General features: G+C 34.2%; 2 pseudogenes; one reads left to right on the forward strand and one right to left on the reverse strand.

Moving 5' to 3' along the window:
* Positions 1-1,385: 1,385 nt before the first annotated feature.
* LOC120199296 lies at positions 1,386-7,790 on the forward strand (annotated as a pseudogene).
* A 668-nt stretch (positions 7,791-8,458) lies between these two features.
* On the reverse strand, positions 8,459-10,733 carry LOC120199209 (annotated as a pseudogene).
* Positions 10,734-21,742: the final 11,009 nt, after the last annotated feature.

Genomic DNA, 21,742 nt, shown 5'->3' on the forward strand with positions numbered 1-21,742 from the left:
AATGCCTATTTTATTATATAAGCGCTACCTAATATGTTATTGTACTTGATAATATTTCCAGTTAAATGATATAACATTACCGGTCAAAATTTTAACTGGTAATGCCGTTTTTTAGCCCTTTTTTAACCGTCGCACAGCTGAACTTCCCGGAGTTTAAGCTTAGTTTTGTATATAATAAGGTGGTGAACTAGGAATAGCAAGCAATCAAAATGAAACTTTTTTATGCCTCATCACATTTATTTTCTTTGAATTCTATTTGAATATTGTTTGTGTATAAAATAGAAATTCATTTATTTGATATGGTTCCAATATAATATTCTAGTTAGTCTCATCTGTTGAATTATTGTTCATATTAAATGAATCGAAATTGATAAGGAGTTGGTCAATGATGCTCAAACATATACTTATTTTTAGGCCTATTTATTTTCAATAGGTAATTTTTTTGGTACACTAAAAGTTTAGGTCAGGGGTGGCTCTTCCAGTCCAGGGCTAGGGCATACCTAAGACTCAATTGAGATTTATATAGAACTTTACAGATTGTCCACCAAGAGTGACGGTGGTGGGATTCAAAATTGGCCTTACAAGCTCAAATTCATGAATCTCAACCACTTGTGCCAACACTCGTTGACATTTTTCTATAGGTATTTATGGATTGATAACTAGTCAAAATATGGTTAGGGCCTTTATGTGTCTTGAACTTATATTGAATGCATTTAATATAAATTTTGTAACATTTTCTGATTTTTTTTATAGTCGACAATTAAAAGAAAATATTTTCTCAAATTTTGTTATAGCTATTGCAATAGCTGAAACACCTATTGGATCCGCTATTGTTTCCTCAATTTGTCGTAATCGAAAATCAATGAATATCAATCAATCAATCTTGTCACCACCTTATTAGTTGAATAAAAAAATAAAAAGATAATATAAATAATAATATATAAAATTTAAAAATAATTAAAAATACCACGCCTTTATTAAATTTTTAACGGCAATGTATTAAAACGGAATAAAAATTAAATATCAAATATGATTTTGTAAAATTAAAACTTTAAGTACTAAATTCATAATTTATCTTATTTTTTTATTACTTATTAAGTATTAGAAAATGCCACAAAGCTAATTATCATTAGTTTTGATATGGAAATTCCCTCCTAGATTTGTTTGGAAAACTAATAAGAAATTAAAAATGTTCACGAAAGCCAAACAAAAAGCTAAGATATTTTTATCAAATTCCAGGGGTACGTTGGGTAAATCCATAGTAAAAATAATCACTTGGCACGTGTCTTCAATTTTTTGCCCACCACCTCTTCTCTGCCTTGTTTCGTTTCCCCGGCTGCTATTGCAATCTTCAGACTTCGTTTTTGTTTTCCCTTAAAATAAAATATATATATTTTTATCTATCTTTAACACCATCAAGCATTAGGGTTTTAGATTTTCTTTCTCTTTTCTGGATCTCACCGCTTTTTGAGCAATCTTTGGACATTTCCTAGATTCTCTGGTTGATTTTAGGGTTTCCAGATCTATTCAGCTCATCTGCTTGATCGTTGCTTCTTTATACCATGTTTTGGAGGCTCACATCTTTCTCTGCTTCTTCTCCCGTGAGTAATTTTTATACTAAATTAGTTGAGTCATTCATTCATTACGTGTAAACTATTTTGAGTTTTTATTTCAATGCTTTACGTTCTACGTTTGATCTTCTTTCCTTTTTTGAGACTAATCTTATACGACGTAGTGAGCATTTTTAATTTTCATTAATATATATCTATATATTCTTGCTGGTAGTTAATTTGTCATCATTGCCAACATAGTAGTTTCAGTGACTTAGATTTGTCCTCGTCGTTGGGAGATTTCATTTTATTCAATCCTATGTATTCACTTTTATTTTTAAGCTCTTTTTTTAGTTGGAAGTGGCTGGAGTTCCATTATTTTGAAGCTGAACTTTCTTATTCAGTGCTAATTGCAATTCTATCTAATTTGCGAAAAACATTTAAACTGTGCAGATATGGTTAGCTGGATTTACTTTTTCAGATTGATGCTGGTTCTCCATTTCAAACATTTCTCCAGTGATATTGTTGTGTATTTACTGGGATTTTGGTTAGTTTCATTGACTGGTATTCTTTTGTAGGTGGAGTCGATTTTAGACAAGGAAAACTTTACTTTGGAAGAGCTTCTCGAGAGGAAAATCCAAGAGTGCAAAGCTTTAAATAGTCGACTCATCAATTTGTAATTTTTGCCGCTATATCTTGTCGTGCCTTTCCTTAATTTTTATTATGTTTTTATATTCTTTCATTTCCTACTTTGTTGGAATTTAGAAGTTATTTGCTACATTTAAACTTGTGAAGTGATTATATTATATAATCTGATTTTGAGTCAGTCTTGCTTCATGCTCATTATACTTTCTTTAATGTTCAGTCTGCGAGATAGAGCTCAAGTTGAGCAGTTATTACGGTTTATTGTCGATGAACCTTCAGAAAATGCTGACAGCAAACGGACCTTCAAGTATGTCATTTTCATCTGGACTGAGGAAGTGACTTGATTTCTTTCTGTTTCCTTGTAACTTTTCTGATGCTAATTCCACCCTTTCTTAATGATCTTTTCATTTTCATGTATAGGTTCCCATTCATTGCCTGCGAGATCTTTACATGTGAGATTGATGTTATTCTGAAGACTTTAATTGAGGATGAAGAGGTATGAGTTTCATTTTCATTATTAGTTATGCATCTTTAGTTATGGAAATTGCTATACTTTGGTTTGTACACTTTTCTCTTTGTTGCAGTTGGTGAACTTGCTTTTCTCTTTCTTGGAACCTAACCGTCCTCACAGTGCTTTGCTAGCTGGTTATTTCAGTAAGGTGTGTTGTTCATTTTCTGATAATTTTTCCCAGTTTTTTCGTGTCCTGTTTTCTATGGATGCTATTTCTTGTATTTATTACGACCAGTTTTCTATTAATGCTACTTTTTGTATTTATTACGACATGATAAGTTTCATTTCCTGTGAAATTTAGGTTGTTGTATGCCTTATGCTATGGAAGACTATTCCACTTATGAACTACGTCCAAGTAAGTAAAACTTTTGTGTTTACTATCCAATTGTGATTTGCTAGACAAAATTGAGTTTTTCAGTGGTTTATGATCCCTTAACCACAAAGGATGGACTGTTGTATAGTTATCTATTTATAGTTTTATACGGATTAAATGGGGCCTTTTCCTAACAGGAACATCAAGATGTGTTGCGCCAACTGGTTGATTTGATAGGAATCACATCCATCATGGAGGTACCTGAGATATTCTGTGTTGTTTTATTGCAGTAGTGGATTTTATATGGTTTTTCATAAAATATTTTTGGGTGAAACTTGATGTAAGATTTTTCCTTTTTCGTAGGTTTTGGTTCGACTAGTAGGTGCTGATGATCATGTTTATCCTAATTTTTTGGATGTAATGCAATGGTTAGCTGATAGCAATTTGCTGGAAATGATCGTGGATAAATTAAATCCATCTGTAAGTGCAAATCTTTATTTTTTTGTATTTTTAATGGCATACTGGACTTTGTAACGAGTCTCACAACTTGTTTTTTACAATGACCAGTGTCAACCTGAGGTTCATGGTAATGCAGCAGAAACATTATGTGCAATAATGCGGAATGCGTCCTCACCTTTAGCCAATATGCTCTCTAGTCCAAGGTTTGTGAGATCTAGTTCTTTCGTGTCTCTTCTCTACTTGCATCATCATCTTCATTCTCCATTGTGTTTGTGTTTTTGACTTGACCTATAATTCTGCATACGTTCAACAACAGTTTTGTTGCAAGGATATTTGGTCATGCATTGGAAGATTCACATTCAAAATATGGCCTTGTACACTCGCTCTCAGTTTGTATCTCATTGTTGGATCCAAAGAGATCAGCCATTGCTTCTCCCTTAATGCATTATTCCGAAATCAGCATATGTATGAGCCCAATCCTGTAAATCCAGAGACTATCAATGCAATGCTCCCTAAGCTTGGTGAGTGGAGCTTTTTTCTGAAAGTTGTAATAGTTTCCATATATTTCGAGGCACATGTAACATGTAGGTTTTCATTTTAGCTATGGTGCTGAAGACTGCTGTTTGTTGTGTAGGTGACTTACTCATGCTTTTGAATGTTTCATCTGATGAGAAGATTTTGCCTACCACATATGGAGAACTGAGGCCGCCTCTGGGGAAGCATCGCCTAAAGGTTCATCTTATATTTTGAAAGACGTTTTGTTTGCAACCACCAGATACTCAACTTGGAACTTCTTGATTTATTCGGTGTTTGTTCACAATGCATATCAGGCTTTTGGCAGGCTGTATCATAGTTTATTCTGTTATTAATGTATTATATTGTAATTTATTTATTTATTTATTTTCAGATTGTGGAGTTCATTGCTGTCCTGTTGAGAACAGGAAATGAAGCTGCAGAGAAGGAATTAGTCAACTCAGGAACCATTCAGCGTGTTCTTGATCTTTTCTTTGAGTAAGCTCTTGCTAAACCTGTTATCTTGAATGAAATGTAAACAACTTGTTGGAAGTTTGTATCTAGTTAAATATGCTTGATGTCCTCTTGAGGAGGTGGCAGATCATTTCTTTTGGCAAGCTAAGATTCATTTGTTTATTTCAAATTATCCAGGTATACATTCAACAATGCATTACATCATCATGTTGAGAATATAATATTATCATGTCTGAAGAGCAAGAATGATGCAATACTTGATCACCTTCTCCACAAGTGTGATTTAATTGGGAGATTTCTCCAAACTGACAAACAACCAATTCTTTCTGGTGTCAATAATCTGGTATATGTTAATCATATTTCTATTTTGAATTCTGCTAACGGGTGTTTAACTGATTTAACTAGAAGCTGTTTTAACTGCTCCTTGATTGCACGGTCAGCTTAACCCTTTTTCTGGTCAAACAGCCTATTTTACCTGCTGTTGGAAAGCATGCACCACGGGCAGGAAACATCGGACACATTACACATATTTCAAACAAACTTATACAGTTGGGAAGCAGCAACAGCAGTATTCAGGCATATCTACAGGTGTGGAATTGGCTGCTTGCTAATGTTGTATTTATTGCTCTCTGTCAAAATTACATTAGGTTATGATTTTTTTGGTGGTTTGGTAAATCTGATTTAAGTTCATCAGAATTAGTTTTTTTCTATTTGGCACATTAGTGGTTTCTTTCCTCGGCAAGAAATGCATGGCTGGATTGATATGATGAATTCAAATATTTTGCTTTGATTCTTTATTAAAAAAGTATATTTTGTGATTTTTCTGACTCGATTTCATAAATTTATATAGGAAAACAGCGAATGGAATGAATGGCAAGCCAATGTTTTGCAAGAACGTAACACAGTTGAAAATGTTTATCGATGGGCTTGTGGGTATGTTCTTGTTTATCTTCTTATATGTACTGCGGACAGATTAGTAGGACATGATTGAAGGTCAATCATCTCTTATATATATATTTTTACCAGTGAGAGTTCTTGCACTCATTAACTGCGAGGTCTGGCGGTAGATTTGTAAAAATGACATGAAATTTGAGTTATAGTTTTCTCATTTTTTTAAAAGAATTTACAGCACTCTTCTGTTATGTGTATAGACGTGGAGCTTTTGATAGTGTACCAATTTTCCTTCCATGTTGTAACACATTATAGCTTTTCATAGTAACTGCATAGTTGTGAGATCTAACAGAAAAATTGTTTAAAGAGTCTCATATATTTTCCTTCTCATGTGCAGTCGCCCAACATCATTGCAAGACAGAACATGGGACAGTGACGAGGATGATATTCATGATAGAGATTACGATGTTGCAGCTTTAGCCAATAACCTAAGCGAAGCTTTCAAATATAAAATCTATGGCAATGATGATAACAGAGTATGTATTTGGCTTCTCTTAACAGTATCTTGAATTCTACCTGTTTGCTTTACTTAATTTTCTTATTTAACTGCTTTCAGGACCATGGTGCTCTTGATCAAAATGATGATGTGAGGCTTCAATTTCTTTTGATTAACTGAAATCATCTCTGTGTTTGACCTGCCATTATATTGTCTTCCGAAGGCTACTTTATTTGCTTTTTAAAGAAATTGATGGTGACACAACTGAGGGTTGTGTTAAGAACAGCATGAATGATGGAGAAGCCAAACAAATAGGAATCTTTATCATTTCTTGTAACATCAAAATCTACGTTTAATATATGTTTTCACTCTGCAGGATGTATACTTTGATGATGAATCTGCTGAGGTTGTCATATCATCCTTGAGGCTTGGTGACGATCAGGGGAGGTGAGTTTTCTTCTTGTTTGTTAGTTTAGGTTGCTTCGACTCTATATTTTTGTGGAAGTACCAATGTTTGACATTTTATGGTTGGATGTGTGTATATGGTCTCTAAAGACCATCCAAATATAATGATAAGCTTAGAAAAATATGACCATACCCCTATTCAACGTTCACGCCTGAGTCCAAGTAAGATAGCTTGTTGTAATGAAGCTTTTGGCTTATGAGGTTCAAGATGGACACACCAGATGGGTGAATGTTGTTTAGAGCCACCAATGACAGTTGTATTGTAAACGTACGGGTTAGGGTTATATTCTTTTGTTGAAGTAGCCATATTAATGGAGGATACAAACCATGTTTTTCTAATGCAGCAGTCTTTTTACAAATTCCAACTGGTTTGCCTTCCAAGACAACAGAGCTGGTAATGCAGCAACAGGCACATCCCCTTCAGAGATGATGCATGAGATTAACTTGAACGGCACTGCAAAGGGTGACAACAGCAGTAGTGATGATGAGGTGGTAGTTGGAGAGGAGGATGATGTGAATGAAAATGGCACGTCTACTTCCAACCCGATGAATGGGTTGAACAACGATTCAGTGATTGGTGGAGACAAACCAGAAAACAAGAACATGTATGGATCTAGACCTGTACTTGAGTGGGTGGAATGGGGAGAACCTTTGGATTTGCAAGTAGGCGGTTCGAGCAAGAATCAATTTCTTGACGACGACAGTTCAGAGTTCAACCTACCGAGTCATACTGTTTCGGTGATGAGTGAGGGAGGGTCGCCTTCAGACGGGGAATCCATACTTCCGAATGGATCCTCGAACTCCATGGGCTCAAGTGAGGGATCAGTGAGCAGTGAGACAAGTAAAAAATCACCATCAGCAGTGCCGTCTTTGTTTGAGGAGGATGTTGAGTTCATAGGGGTGGAATTAGAAGGTACAGAGAAAGCAATGGAACAGGCTTTAAAAGAAGGAATAGTTGGGGAAGCTGGACCATTGAAGCGGCACGTAATTCCAAAGGTAGCAGAAAAGGAGAAATCGGATGGTGGGATGGAGTTCAATGATGCAAACTATTGGAGGGTGGATCATGAGGTCACTGTTCTGGAGTAATGGATGTTGGATCACACAGCAAACCCAAAATTCATCGTATGTACAGTTTAATATTTGTTTCCAGACAGTTGACGGCCATCAATGGTCATTATTAGTTATTGTTTCCTTTCTCCATATTCATTTTAAGGTATACATGCCAATCAAATTACATTCTCCGACAATTTGCTGAGTCAGTCTAAAGATTAAAAGATATTTTTATAATGTTTTTTTCCTGTCCAATGGTTTTGGATTTACAAAATTAGATTTATTATTATTATTTGTTTTGACAAATCTTAATCTTACTTACCTAGAGCGGCGGCGGAGGAGAAGAATTTTAGGAAAAGAAGGGGAATGTTCTTGGTGGATACAGCTTGGCCAACCGTCAACCGTGCTTGTTCACGGCGGCCACTACAGTTACTATTCTACGTATGAGAATAACTGTAAAATAATGTATGTAACAAGTAATAGTGAGTTTCCTTTTTTTTTTAAAAAAAATAAACACGTCGCGACATTCCAACCGTATTGATAATATGGATAGTGCGATCTAACAGTATGCCTACCTGTCTCTATTGCAAGACAGCCCTGCATCACATGTTCTTTTCCACCATGAATTCTCAGATTAATATCCTTTACTTCATTTATATTTTTTATTAAGCGGAAAGTTATTACATTCTCAAGACCAATGACAGGATTTGAACCACAACATAAGTATCCTTAAACATTCGATCAATAATTCGAATGTCTCGTACGAGTACACAAAATCCTAAAATTTGGGTTTTCCATTTTATTTTTTAATGGGAATAATTTTACATTAATCGGTAACAGGAGAATCAACCATGTGCCTCAACTTGAGTACAAACAGCTATCAATTATCTGTACGTTAATGTAAGAATCTTACCAAAAATGAGGGTCAGCAACATGAATGAATCCACTCTTTTTAAATCAGTAAAAAAATAAATAAAGTCTTAACAAACATTAGGTGAGATGATGATGATATGCGAAGAAATGGGATGTTAATGAGGGAAAAATAAATATAAAAAAGTACCCCTCCCCCAAAACAAATACTGAACAAAAAATTACACTGCTCTGGACTGAGCATGGTATGCCTTGTCGGCACTGGCGACACGATTCTGAAACATAGACCACTCCATTTTGCACCTTTATCTAACCTGTTAATGCAAAATTTTCATACGTTAAGACAAAAGCCAACAGAACAAGTTTGAATATTAAGATTCATAACATACCCCTCGCCTACGACATTTCCCATACTTGGTTATGCCCTGAAATCGTAACAATGAGAGAGGTTACCATCAAGAGGGCAGGCCATTTTCAAGACAAACATAAACTCGAGTCCAGTGTATGTAATGTAATGTAATGTAGGGCATATTTAAACGCTTCTTTGAGGATCCGTGCCAGCCAAGTAATCATCCCAAGGGTTGGAGCAACATAAAAGGAAACTAACATAATAATGCAGCGTAACATAGCCAAATTATTGATGATAACTCACCTGCTTTAAAAGAAGAGGATTGTTTTGACGACTAACCCACTGTGAATCTACGATGCCAATTTTTTCATGTGCAGGCTGTGGAGAAGAAACATGATTCTTAATATTGTGTTGCACGGAGAGAGCAGTTGATAACCAAAAACAAAAAGCGCTATAGGAGACTAACATCAACGCATCTTCTGACAGCAAAGTCCAATCCCCATCCATGCACCAGATCATTCTATAACAACATAACGCTTTGTTAAGCATTTTGTGCGATCTACGATTACGTGTTTTAAAGCAAAGTCCATGAAATACATAAGTATACTCTACCTGAATCATATACCATACACATCGCCAAGCTTCCCAAGAAAATACAGGCGCAGTAATTTCCACAAAACTGGGAGAAAACAATGTTAAATGCACAAATAATAGATATCAAAGTGAAGTGTATCAGAGGGAGCATACGCAGCACATGGTGGCAAATGTTGATCAAGACACAGCCCTATTTCTCAGTGGTAACCCTGTTGAACCGATTTTGAAATGAACAAAAATGGGAATTTTGTTTTTATGATTGTCAAGAGAGAAAGAAAGCCCTACTTGTGAACTTCTAGGTTCTCTCCTCTTTGTCATCTTCCATGTCAGCCCATCATCGGGATCCACACCTGGTCGTGAGATCTCACCAGTTCTATGTATCTGGGCAGAGAATATTAGGGAGAAGAATGTTCATGTTGAAAATTAAGTAAAAACGTATAACACAAACCTCTGTGCATTAAAGTGTTCCACTCCCAGATCTTCATCCCAAGTGAAAATATATTCGTAAGAAGAAACAACATCTAGGTGCAAAAACCATTTTGCATACCACCTAAAACATACAAATATGTATATGAACATGAAAATGTGTATGTTTAGAATCATTAGAATACTGTAAAACTTACCATTTTGTTTGTTGCTTCACACTAACATGGATTGCTCTCTTAGACCACTCGAACCGGTCCCATTCATTTGTTCGGCCATCATAATGAAAAAGTAAAATTTGGAAATCCTCAGAGAACTACCTCAACAACATGTAGGCATACAAGAGTATCAAAACTGTAAAAGGAAAAAATGAACACTAAAGAGAAAAAGAGGGATTGCTCTCATTGTGGAACCTTTCGAACACATGCATCAATGTTATTCAACTGATCAATACCAACAGAAAATGATGCTAAATACTTTGGTTTCCTCTTCAGGTCCTGCGGATTTAAAAATAATCATTACAAGACAGAGGTACATTTTAGCATATTCCGAGGTGTATGTTTGGAAACTGAATTTGCCGGTCTCTGTAAATATTGTGCATCATACCAGAGTAGGCAAACCTGTGAAAAAAAAAAGATCAGATTTTGGAACAGCAATTCGAGGAGGTAATCTTGCAATGCGGGGATTTGAGGGAGGATTTCTGTGAATACGTTTCTTGGGTAAAACAAAAAACATTTAACAAACTGGATCAAATGGTGCACCGTGATGTAATCGAGAACAAAGAACACTGCTACAGACAAGATGCTGGAAAACACGGATGATATAACTCATTACCATTGGTGGAGGTGGGGTAACATTGCTTGCAGCTGTTTCAGGGGACTTGACTGCAAAGAATACTTGATCATTATATACTGCTGCATCATCAGATGATCTATGGCTTGAAGGTAAGTAATTCTGTAGGTATTGAGAAAAAAATAATATGAATGATTGATCTAATGCAGCATTGGTAGATATAAATGTAGGGAAACGTACCATGTAACAGGAAAAGAATGGCAATGAAATACCAATTAAGAATCCAAAAACAAGTCCAAGAATTGTTGTGAAAACGAACAGGGCACTCTCTTTAGTTATCTTAATGTCGCGGCCGTCTTTTGGGTGGGCTCAGAATTGGGCTTCGGCTTAAATGAAATGGTTAGAGTCGCCACCGATCATTTATTTCAAAACAAATAGGTTGATCGGATACCTCGATTTCTTACCTGATCTGCATCTTACCAAAGATATGTCGGATTCGGGAGTCAGTTACAGTCAAAGAAGGGTTAGTATCATTGAACTACCCTTTCGATACTAATTAATTTCCAGTTGTCTTTAATTAAGAAAATTGCAAGTTAAAATAAAAGGTAAAATTTTAAAGGTATATTCTTCTAGACCCCGAACAGCTTCTGACAGGTTAATTCGTCTTCCGCCTTCTTCTGTCACCAGTTGAATGCCCTATCAAACCGTTCTGGCCTCTCTGAGCTGCTTTTTGTACTTGTCCCAAGAAGTATCTAATGACTGCATCTCTGTTTTTCACTCTCTGATGAGTCTGTTCCCTAACGGAAATACCATTGGAGCCCTCCATCGATAGGAACTATTCTAAGTTTAGCTGCTTGTTTCTTGAATTTGTCAATAATGACCTCCAGTTTCAGCTATCGTTTTTCCATCTTGTTCTTGTTGTCTTTGAAGGGACTCTCCAGGCTAGTAACCCTTCTCTCGTCTTTCCCCTGCAACTTTTGCCAACCCGTTTTGGAAAAGTTGACTTTTGATGTGCTTGGATTAAACCCGGTCCATTCTGAGTCTTTTCTGACCATAGCCGGACTTCTAAGCTTTTCACCTCTTGTATTATAAGCCCTTTGTCCATTAATACAAATTATTTACGTTTAACGAACACATTTTTAGTGGATCAACATCTCTTTTGAATGATGCAAATGACAAAAATAAAATGAAATAGAACAAAAATGAAAAGAGTTAATGAGGTAAAGATAATAATCAAAACAATAATCAAAACAATAATGAAAATAAACGTCTACCCCACATAATATCTATCCCATATGCTTATTATTCCTACCTGAACATGATCTTTATCCCACAAGTTGATTTTGAACAAGTCCTAACCGCATATTTTTCTAGTTAATATGCTTTGAACAGAAAATAAAGCATAAAATAATCTTAAAGCAACCTAAGGTTTGAGATGAGGTTTTGGGGTGGGCTCTAATTCCCTGTAGTCTCCCGATTTAGGTTCTAAAGAGGGTACCCGAGTTCTCCTTGCTGGTGCCCCATTGGGCTTGCTAGACCCTTAGTCCTAAGCCCATTACAAGCTTATGTGGACTAAGTTAAACTCGAGATGATACATTCCCTTATGCCTGTGCGATGAATAAATTCACGCGAAGACATAAGGTATATGAATCCCGAAGGTTACTTACTAGGCCCGCACGGAGAATAAATTCTCACGAAGGCGTCGCTTTCACCCCCACTTTAAAAAAGAGGTTTGGAGCTCGGGTATAGAGCCTTAGACGGAAAACAAGTTTGATAAGCTGAAACCATTGAAAAAAGTCGTCAGTACAACTATTTATTTAAAAAGATAATCAAAAGTAAGTAATAAGGATAAAAAAAATTATCTTAAAATTTAAACTTACCCTTTTCATTTAAAAAGACAACTGGAAATTAACCTTAGCCCGACTCACTTACTTGTCCCTAGCAAAGTCGCCAAGCTGTCGCAACCGTCTTTTGGGTTCCTTCCGAATTGGGCTTCGATTTGAATGAAATGGTTAGAGTCGCTACCGATCATTTATTTTAAAACAAATAGGTTGATCGGATACCTCGATTTCTTACATGATCTGCATCTTACCAAATATATGTTAGATTCGAGAGTCGGTTACAGTCAAGGAAGGGTTAGCACCCTTGAAGTGTCATTTCGGTAATAATTAATTTCCAGTTGTCTTTAATTAAGAAAATTGCAAGTTAAATTAAAAGGTAAAATTTTGATTCAAATTACTTACCATATATTTGAAAACATACCCTTAAAAAGTCAAGAAAAATGTTAGGTGCAATAAAGTGCAACAATTGAATTAAAAAATAAAAACAAAATACTTGCTGAAGAATTAAAAGAAATAAAATAAAAAACAAAGCAAATAAAGAGCAATAAAATTGAAATCAATTGAAAGAAAAAACATAAACATGGAAGTACTAATTGCATAATTAAACATAGACTATTACTACAATAAAGAAAAGAAGTAAAATAAAAAAACACAAAAGTAGCTAAAAAATAAAAATAAAATAAAGTAAAAGTAGAAATCAAATAAAAATAAAATAATAAAAGAAATAAAGTAAAATAGGATAAGACAAAGATGAAAATAAAAAATGGAATCGAGTAAAACTAAAAATAGAAACAAAAGAAAATGAAAAAATAGAAAATAAAATTATAAAGAAAAAATGAAATATATACATACATATATAATAAAATGTAGTAATAAATAAAAATAAAGAGAAAAGAAAAATATAATAATAATAATAAAAACATATACATATAAATATAAAAATAAAATGTTAAAAAATAATAAGAACAAAAAACTTCAAAAAATGAATAAATAAAATAAATGAAAAAAATAATGACATAAAATATATACATATAAATAAAACGTATGGCAAAATAAAATAAAATAAAAAAGAGCAAAACAAAAAATAAAAAAATATATAAAAATAAGTAAAACTAAAAAAAAAATAATAATAAAAAGAAACCAAAAAGAAAAAGAAATACTAAAAAGAATAAAAATAATAATAAAAAAAGAAAGAAAGAAATATATATATATATAATAATAATAATAATAATAATAATAATAATAATAATAATAATAATAATAGAAGGGCTAAATTGAAAGAAAATCAAAATTGAGGGGTTAATTTAAGAAGAATTCGAGATATAATAGAATTAAATGGGGCCAAAATTAGTGTTTAGAAAATATAGGGGACTAAAGATGTGATTTACCCATTTTCCTCTTGAAAACACGCGGGTTGAAGATTCATGGGTCGGGTCAATCAGGCTAAACTGGTTGCATAAATACAAACATTTCACAAACACCATTCATTTTTCCATTTCCTTCAAAAATGGATCAAACAAAAAACTCAAAAACCTCTCAATTGTTCTTTGTGTTCTTCATGCACTAAGAACAGTCGCCCCTTAAACCCAGTTTTCGACGGCCACCGCCTTGCTAGCCGCCGTTCATCGGCGGTGACCAATTTTTTTTTTTTACATTTTCCGAAACTCTCGAACCCTCCCCTATTTCATCAGCTTTTCGAAGAAAAATATAGAAAAAAAAGAGACTACATGCAAAGGCCACAACACGAATGAGGTAAGGAAAAAAGACCTTTTTTTTTATTTCACTTTCGAAAGTTTACGAAATTTCTTGCTCGATTCTCACTATTTTTCCTCGTATTATCTTGTGATTTTCTCGGTAATCGTCTGTGTATTTTCGCGTGGTTTACATGCTATTTATAATTAGAAAATACCCTATTTTTAGTTTGGTAGAATCCTAATGGGACTTAAACTGTGTTTGTTGCTTGTTGGTATTATTGGTGCCGAGAAAAAAGCCGGGAAACTCGGGGCTGATCGAGTGGTGCTACGGCTGCTACGACATTGGTGAGAAATGGCTGGAATGAAAGATAGGGTTAGGGTTTTGAAACCCTAACCGATTCGGGTTGCTCCAGTGGAACGGGTCTCGGGTTGCTCCAGTGGACCGGGTTCCAGATGGATCTGGGTCACAGTTGGTCTTGGATGTTATGGGTTGCTGATACGCGTCCATTTTGTGTATGGGAGGGCTTGTAACCATATTGTAATGGGATTGTGTGTGGGCCTGAAAAATAAAATGAGTGGGAACAAATTAATATGTAAATGTAAATATATGTTATATAATTATAATATATAGTATGTATATATTACGTAATATAATACATATACTATATACTATAAATGATAACACATAGCACAAAATGACACGTAAATGTCATATAATACGACCGGATGAAAATATATGTCAACACTTAAGAACTCCACTGTCAATGCATAGAAAAAGCAATGAACATAAAGCATGCAGTAAGGTTCAAAACAATAAGTTAACAAAAATGGTAACCTGCGTTGAATGGTGGCCATATCAGTTTATTTAAAGGGTAAAATGCCCACAACAAGACTTATCTCCCATAAGCACCTTGAGGAGAAAATGGTTGACCCAATTCCCTTTAATTTATTGATCTGCTACGTTCAAAACAATTCCTCTCATCACACATAAACCAATTTTCAATTTAGGTATAAAACTATATATTTTTCTTCCAATAAAAATAGAAACTAAAGAAAAACAAACAAACCTTATAAAACTTGACATCTACTAATTATTTTAAAATATTAAGAACTCAGAATAATCACACACCAAAAATGTTAGGGGTTAGAAACTTACCTGGTGATTAGTTTGGTGTTCTATCAGAGAGAGACAAACCCAAAAGAATTAATTATAAAATTTTATAAAAGAAAGACAAACACAGGAAGTAGAGATTTGTTGTGTTTCCTGTTATTAATACGAAATAGAAAATATTTTAATGTTTACACAATTCTAATATTAAACTGTGTAATTTTGAAAAGGTATAATATCAAAATTTACCTCTAATGTTATATATAAATTTGACATTAGGATTCATTTAATTAAGAATCAATCAGTTCTAATCTTTATTTATTGAAATTAAAATGAATTTAAATTGAAATTTATTTTGGTACAATGAAAGGTTGCATCACATTTCACGGATAAAACTTAAGCTTCGATATGTTAATACAAAAGTTTGACAATTTACTGATTTGCTAGTTTTTAAATATATAAATGCTCAACCAATTTTAAGGAGTGATATTGATAATTGATGTAAAATTTAAGCTGAAAAGGGAAAAAAAAGTAGAGTTAGTGTGATGACTGTGGTTGGAGTTTGTTCCAATCTTCTTTGTTGTTAATTAGAGGTAATGTTTTGATGCAGACACATTGGACAAACAATAGCTCCATCCCTCCAATGCCACCATCATCGCCGCCGTCTCCTCCATCCATGATGGCTCCTCTAAGAATTCGGTCACCTCCTCCTCCAAGACATTGATTATGGGGATATGCTATATATTGCAGAACGTGAAAGCTAACCTTTATTTTATTTTTTTAGAAAAGATAAAGAATGTACAGATCGAGGATGTCTTCTGCTCATTGCCAAAGGTACGCGTCATTTTAACTATGGTTCAACTCAATTAAAATAAGGATAAACTACGCAAATAGTCCCATTTGTTTTTGGTATGACCGACTTTGGTCACCAATTTAAAAATTAAGGGTAAATGACCCCTAACGTTATTGGTTCATTCGATTTTAGTCCCTCAGTCGTTAACCCCCGTTAATTCCTTAACAAAAATGTTACGTGACAACTAATTTGTTGAAACCATGTTTTCCCCTCTAAGTTCACCACCATTGCCACTCTCTCCACCTCCATCGTCAACGAAGCCGACCACGCCGATTTCTCTATCCCAAATTGTAATATCAAAGCCAACCATAAACCAACCACTACAAATCCCATCTTCAGGCAAAACGAATCCCGACAATGACATCCACTCAAGGGAAGTAAGAAAATCAAATCTCATAGATTTGAGTGTCACATGGAATCACCGAAGTGTCTAACCATTCTATATTTTTTCTTTTGAAAACATCATTTTAAAAACATTTCCACAAGGAATGAAACTATAACTAACTATCTACAAAAGCGGGGCCTCAATTTAAAAACTTGATAAATAAAAATAAAAATATTAGAAGTCGACTCGTTTCAAATATTGACCTTTACATGTCCACCAAGTCATTATCATTATACTCTAGCACTCCGCTGAGACTCCTCCGATGATATAATTATCCCCTTGTACTTTACGAAATCTGAAATCTACGAACAGAAACACATTCTGAACGTTGAGCTCGCAAGCCCCGCACTAAACAATACCTCTATTATACTACATCCATTCATAAAATAAGCATGCTAACAAGTACAATCAACGAAGCAATACTACTACGTTATCAATGCTACTAAGGAACATATTCAAGGTACATCTACTATCATAATTGCTTGAGTCTCATGCTTCCCTTATTCCAATGCTAAGGGCCTCTCCATGATTATATATAAGCGGGGTCTCCAGCCACAATATCACACAACTATGCATCATCATATACAACACAAAATCATAAAACACACAAACAAAGATAGGCATCATGGTGTAGTCAGAGGGCCACTTAGCATCTCGGGACTCACACCCTTCTATCTTATCCAAGGTACCCTCGATAAGACCCAATCATTTAGCATCAGAATATTCATCTAGAATGGTCATTGCCCAGTACCTAGGATGCCTCTGGGGTCACATAGCATCGGAGCCTATTTCCTGCTAGTCTACTCCTCGTGAGTTCTTGGGACTCCTCCGGGGTCACGAAGCATCGAAGCTTAAGCTTGACTAGAATTTTAAGTGTCTTAGAACTGACTTGGATATATCTGGATATTTCTTAAATAAGGCGATCATCGCATACGCACAACATACAAGGGTGTCCGTATGCCGAGCACCTCAATTAATGTCACACAAGGGCAATTAAGGTAGCTCGACCATTCACTACCATAGTTTATTACAATGGGGTGAGGTTATCCCTTCACTCGCTATTATCCCAGTCGTTCTTTCGCCTAGAACGTTATGCAAGAGTAAGTCTTATGTCATATTCTATTTAAGATTCTTAAGCTTTTGTTGTATTCATTAGCTTTCTCAATTGTGAGTTCATTAGAGGAGTTTCGGTGATCATGTAACACTCATTTCCCGTATACGTCCCCTGCACGAGTAATAGATGTCACATCAAATAATCAAAATATTTCTTAACACAAAATAAGTAAAATAAGGTTTCTTTCAGAAATTCAATATTTGTGCATTTATTATAAAATAAATAATCAGAGGAATTCATAATATAATATTTCAACTTATAATTCAAATCCAATCTCAGGTGGTAACAAGCAGTTCTGCTTTGTTCATATAATAAATAAAATTGTCTAATCTAAAAATCCAATTTAAATAATAATTAAAATAGAATTTAATATTGTTATATTTATTTATTCTATAAATTTATTTATTACTAACTATGATAAAAATTTGTAGACATTTCATTCTCATATACATGCCAACTAGAAACTTTAGAACAACATAAGAAGTCATTACTGTTACATGAAAATATTCCTTGATGATTGATGCCAAGCTCTGCTCCTTACACCTTTTTCTTCCTTTTACCTACGTGTGAAAATCATCACATGCTAAGTATACACTTAGTGAGGCAATCAATAGAAATATATTCAAGGCAATGCAACACATAAATGTAAACAACAATAATATTCAATGCATTATGATCACTTTATCTGAATTTACAATCATGATACTAATATGAACATGATATGAATAACATATAAATTTCTTACCAATATACTTGTCGTGTATTCCATAAGCTCATAAGCTTATTCATCTGTTTATCATTTATTAACCAATAAACCATAGCCCAAAATATAAATCTATGAGATATAGGAGTCAAATATATGCACCGTAGTGCTTCTACAAAAGGTCGTGTCCACCATATACACTAAGTGTCTTTAGGTGTACACTCTAGTGTTTTTAAATCATGTGTCTTCGTTAGACACTCTGAAGCATGTACTATGTGCCTTCGCTAGACACTCTGTACTACCTAATTATGCAACTTCTAGACTCTATGGCATGCCCTTAATACCACCGACCCTCGATGACATACTTGGGCATATAGTCTATATTTATTTATTCCATCCATGGCAAAGTATGTTAATATAATTTCACATTGGGAAGTTCATGCCCGGTATAACATCATATATATATATATATGCATGATAAATATAATGTTGAAAACATTTTTATGTTTCGATATAACAAATAAAGTGTTAATGAATTTTAAGATTTTATATTCAATTTCAAAAATAATATTCGATCCAATTAATCGAATATCACATATATTACTCCGAGTTTTCAAATGTCAATTTTACTCCTTACTTAAGTAAAAAATTATGTTTCAATCTTAAAACATTTTTGAAACAATTTTTACAAAGTATTTCAAACCATAATAAAGCCAAAAATGAGTTTTAAATAGGGATGTATCGATACCCTCTTAAGAGGTACCGATACCCCTCATATTTCGAATGCGAAAAGGGTACGGATACCCCTATGCAAAGAGGTACCGATACCTATCTCAAAGGTGCTGATATTCCTTATATTAATTTTGGCTCCGAGAAAACAGAATGCCCAATGGGTACCGGTACCCGTGAGAGGTACCGGTACCCTTAGTTATATAACAATCAAAATATTTAAATTTTACACTGGATGTATTGATACCCCTTGAAGGTGTACCGATACCCCTACGGTCCCAATAGTTTTTTGAAGTAGAATTCAGACCATAACGGCTCTATTGACTTCACTAATGATCCCCAACATTTAGAATTGATCCAAGGTGTATTTAAACAAGTTTTGAAGCCTTTGATGATCAAGTATTACAAAGAATTGAGAAAGAAACAAGAGAGAAAACATCAAATTTCAAGTTTGTGAAATTCAAGCCAATTTTCATTTAATATTTATTTTACTTTCAAGAACACATTTTGTGCTCAATTGTATTTATTCTTGATTGTTATTTTCTTATTCTAGAATTGTGCAAACACTCTACCTTGTGAGGTTTTTCTGTAAAATTTACGAATTTGAAATTTTCTCTTTGGGAGAGAGTGTTCTAAAAAATTTGGGGTATAATTCTCGAGGGATTTGTAAGGTTACTCTTTGTCCTCAAAAGAAAGACAAATTAGTGAATTTGTGGAAAATCCTTAGTGTGGATAGCTAAGTTAGTGGACGTAGACTTTGGTTGAGAAAGTCGAACCACTCTAAATAGCTGTGTAAATATTTTCAATTTTCTATCAAAGCGTCCATTGACGTTTTAATTGTCAATTCACCCCCTCTTGGTCGATTCATCCGATCGATTAACTCAACAATTGGTATCAGAGTTACACTCATTTGAAGGTTTTAGCACCTCTTGAGTAGATTCGGGAAGAGTTCAATCGATATTCAAGTCATCAATGGCCTCTACATCAAACTTCAACTTCGTTATTGATTCTCAACCTGTAACAAGCCTTCTTTCTTCAATGAAGCTAACTATGCTTATTGGAAGAATAAGACGAGGTACTTCATTCAAGCTAGTGACATGGGAGCATGGAAAATAATGATGAATGGATACTCTAAACCATCCACATATCCAAATTTGTGGAGTGAAGAAGAGACAAGATTATTCCATCTCAACTCAAGGCTATCCATATTCTTTTCTGTGCATTTGGACCAAATGAATACGGGAGAGTATCATCTTGTACAACCGCGAAAGAGATATGGGACAAACTTCAAGTCACTCATGAAGGAACCAATGAGGTAAAATAATCTAAAATTAATCTTCTTACTCATAGATATGAAAATTTCAAGATGAAACTAGATGAAGACATCAAAGCTATGACGAATAGATTTTCCGTGATTATCAATGGCCTCAAGGCATATGGAGAAATCATTCCAAATGAGAAGCTTGTAAGGAAGATAATTTATTCTCTTCCAAAAGCTTGGCAATCGATGAAGACATCTATTATCGAAGCTAAAGACCTAAAGTCTTTAACTCTCGATGAGCTCATTGGTTCTCTCCTCACTCATGAAATAATGATTCAAGATGAGGTAGACCTCAAGAAGAATGACGACATAAAGAAAGAGACTGAGAAAAAGAAGAATGTCAGTGTTGCTCTCAAATCCACTAAAGATGAGAGTGATTTTGATGATGATGACGATGATGAAGAAATGACATTATTTGCCAAACGATTCAGAAAATTAATGAAGCCCAACAGAGGAAGAAAATTCAAACGTAATGAAGACATCAAAAATGAACCAAAGGAAAATGACCCTATCATTTGATATGAATGCAAAAAGACCGGGCATGTCAAATTCGATTGCTCACAATTGAAAAAGAAGGGTCAATCAAAGAAGAAGCACAAGACACACGTGGCTACTTGGAGTGATGATGAATCATCAAATGAAGAGGAACAAGAAGTAGTAAACTTGTGCTTGATGGCCACCGGGGAAGATTCTCAGGTAACCTCTAACTCATTTGATTTAGAAGATTATTCTTTTGATGAATTATTAGAGGAATATACTGGGTTGGCTTCGGATTATGAGAAAATGTTTTCAAAATACAAGAAAGATATTTCAAAACTGAAAACCGAAAAGATCTCATATCCAAGACCAACATTGATCTTGAGAGTAACATTAAAAATTTGTAAATCAAGTTAGATGAGTTTGAAAAGAAAAATATTGATTTGCATAACTTATTTTCAAGGGTAAATGATGATCATCAAAAGGTAACTAATGATATTAAAACTTCTTTCAATAAAGCTGGAACAAAACATTTTGAAAATGGAGAAAGTTCAAAATCTAACTATATTAGAAAGAATTTTAAAACTTACAATCATAGAGGTCCCCAAAGAACCTCTAATAGAAAAATCGTTAGAAGTATATGGGTCCATAAAGGACTCAATACTACTAATGATAAGGATATCCTAAAAAAATGGACACTCAAGGGGATTAGACTTTAGGAACTAATAAATATGGATCTGAACGAATTTGGGTACCAAAAATAAAAAATTAATCTATGTTTGTAGGAAAAGGAGCATTGCTTTAAGGAACAAAATACAAGTTCAAACTCATGGTTCTTTGATAGTGGGTGCTCAAGACACATGGCTGGAGACAAAATCCGATTTATAGAGCTTAACGATAAAAATATAGGAGTGGTAACCTTTGGTGACAACTCAAAAGGTTATATTGAAGATATAAGTACTATAGGTAATACCTCTTCCATACAAATAGAAAAAGTATTATATGTGAATGGGTTAAAGAATAATCTATTAAGTATTAGTCAATTATGTGATAAAGGATACAATGTCTTGTTTGAAACAAATGGTTGTAAAATTATTGACATTGCATCTAATCAGATTATGC

The sequence above is a fragment of the Hibiscus syriacus genome, unplaced genomic scaffold, assembly GCF_006381635.1.
Source record: "Hibiscus syriacus cultivar Baekdansim isolate YM2019G1 unplaced genomic scaffold, ASM638163v2 tig00005406_pilon, whole genome shotgun sequence".
NCBI classification, from domain to species: Eukaryota; Viridiplantae; Streptophyta; class Magnoliopsida; order Malvales; family Malvaceae; genus Hibiscus; species Hibiscus syriacus.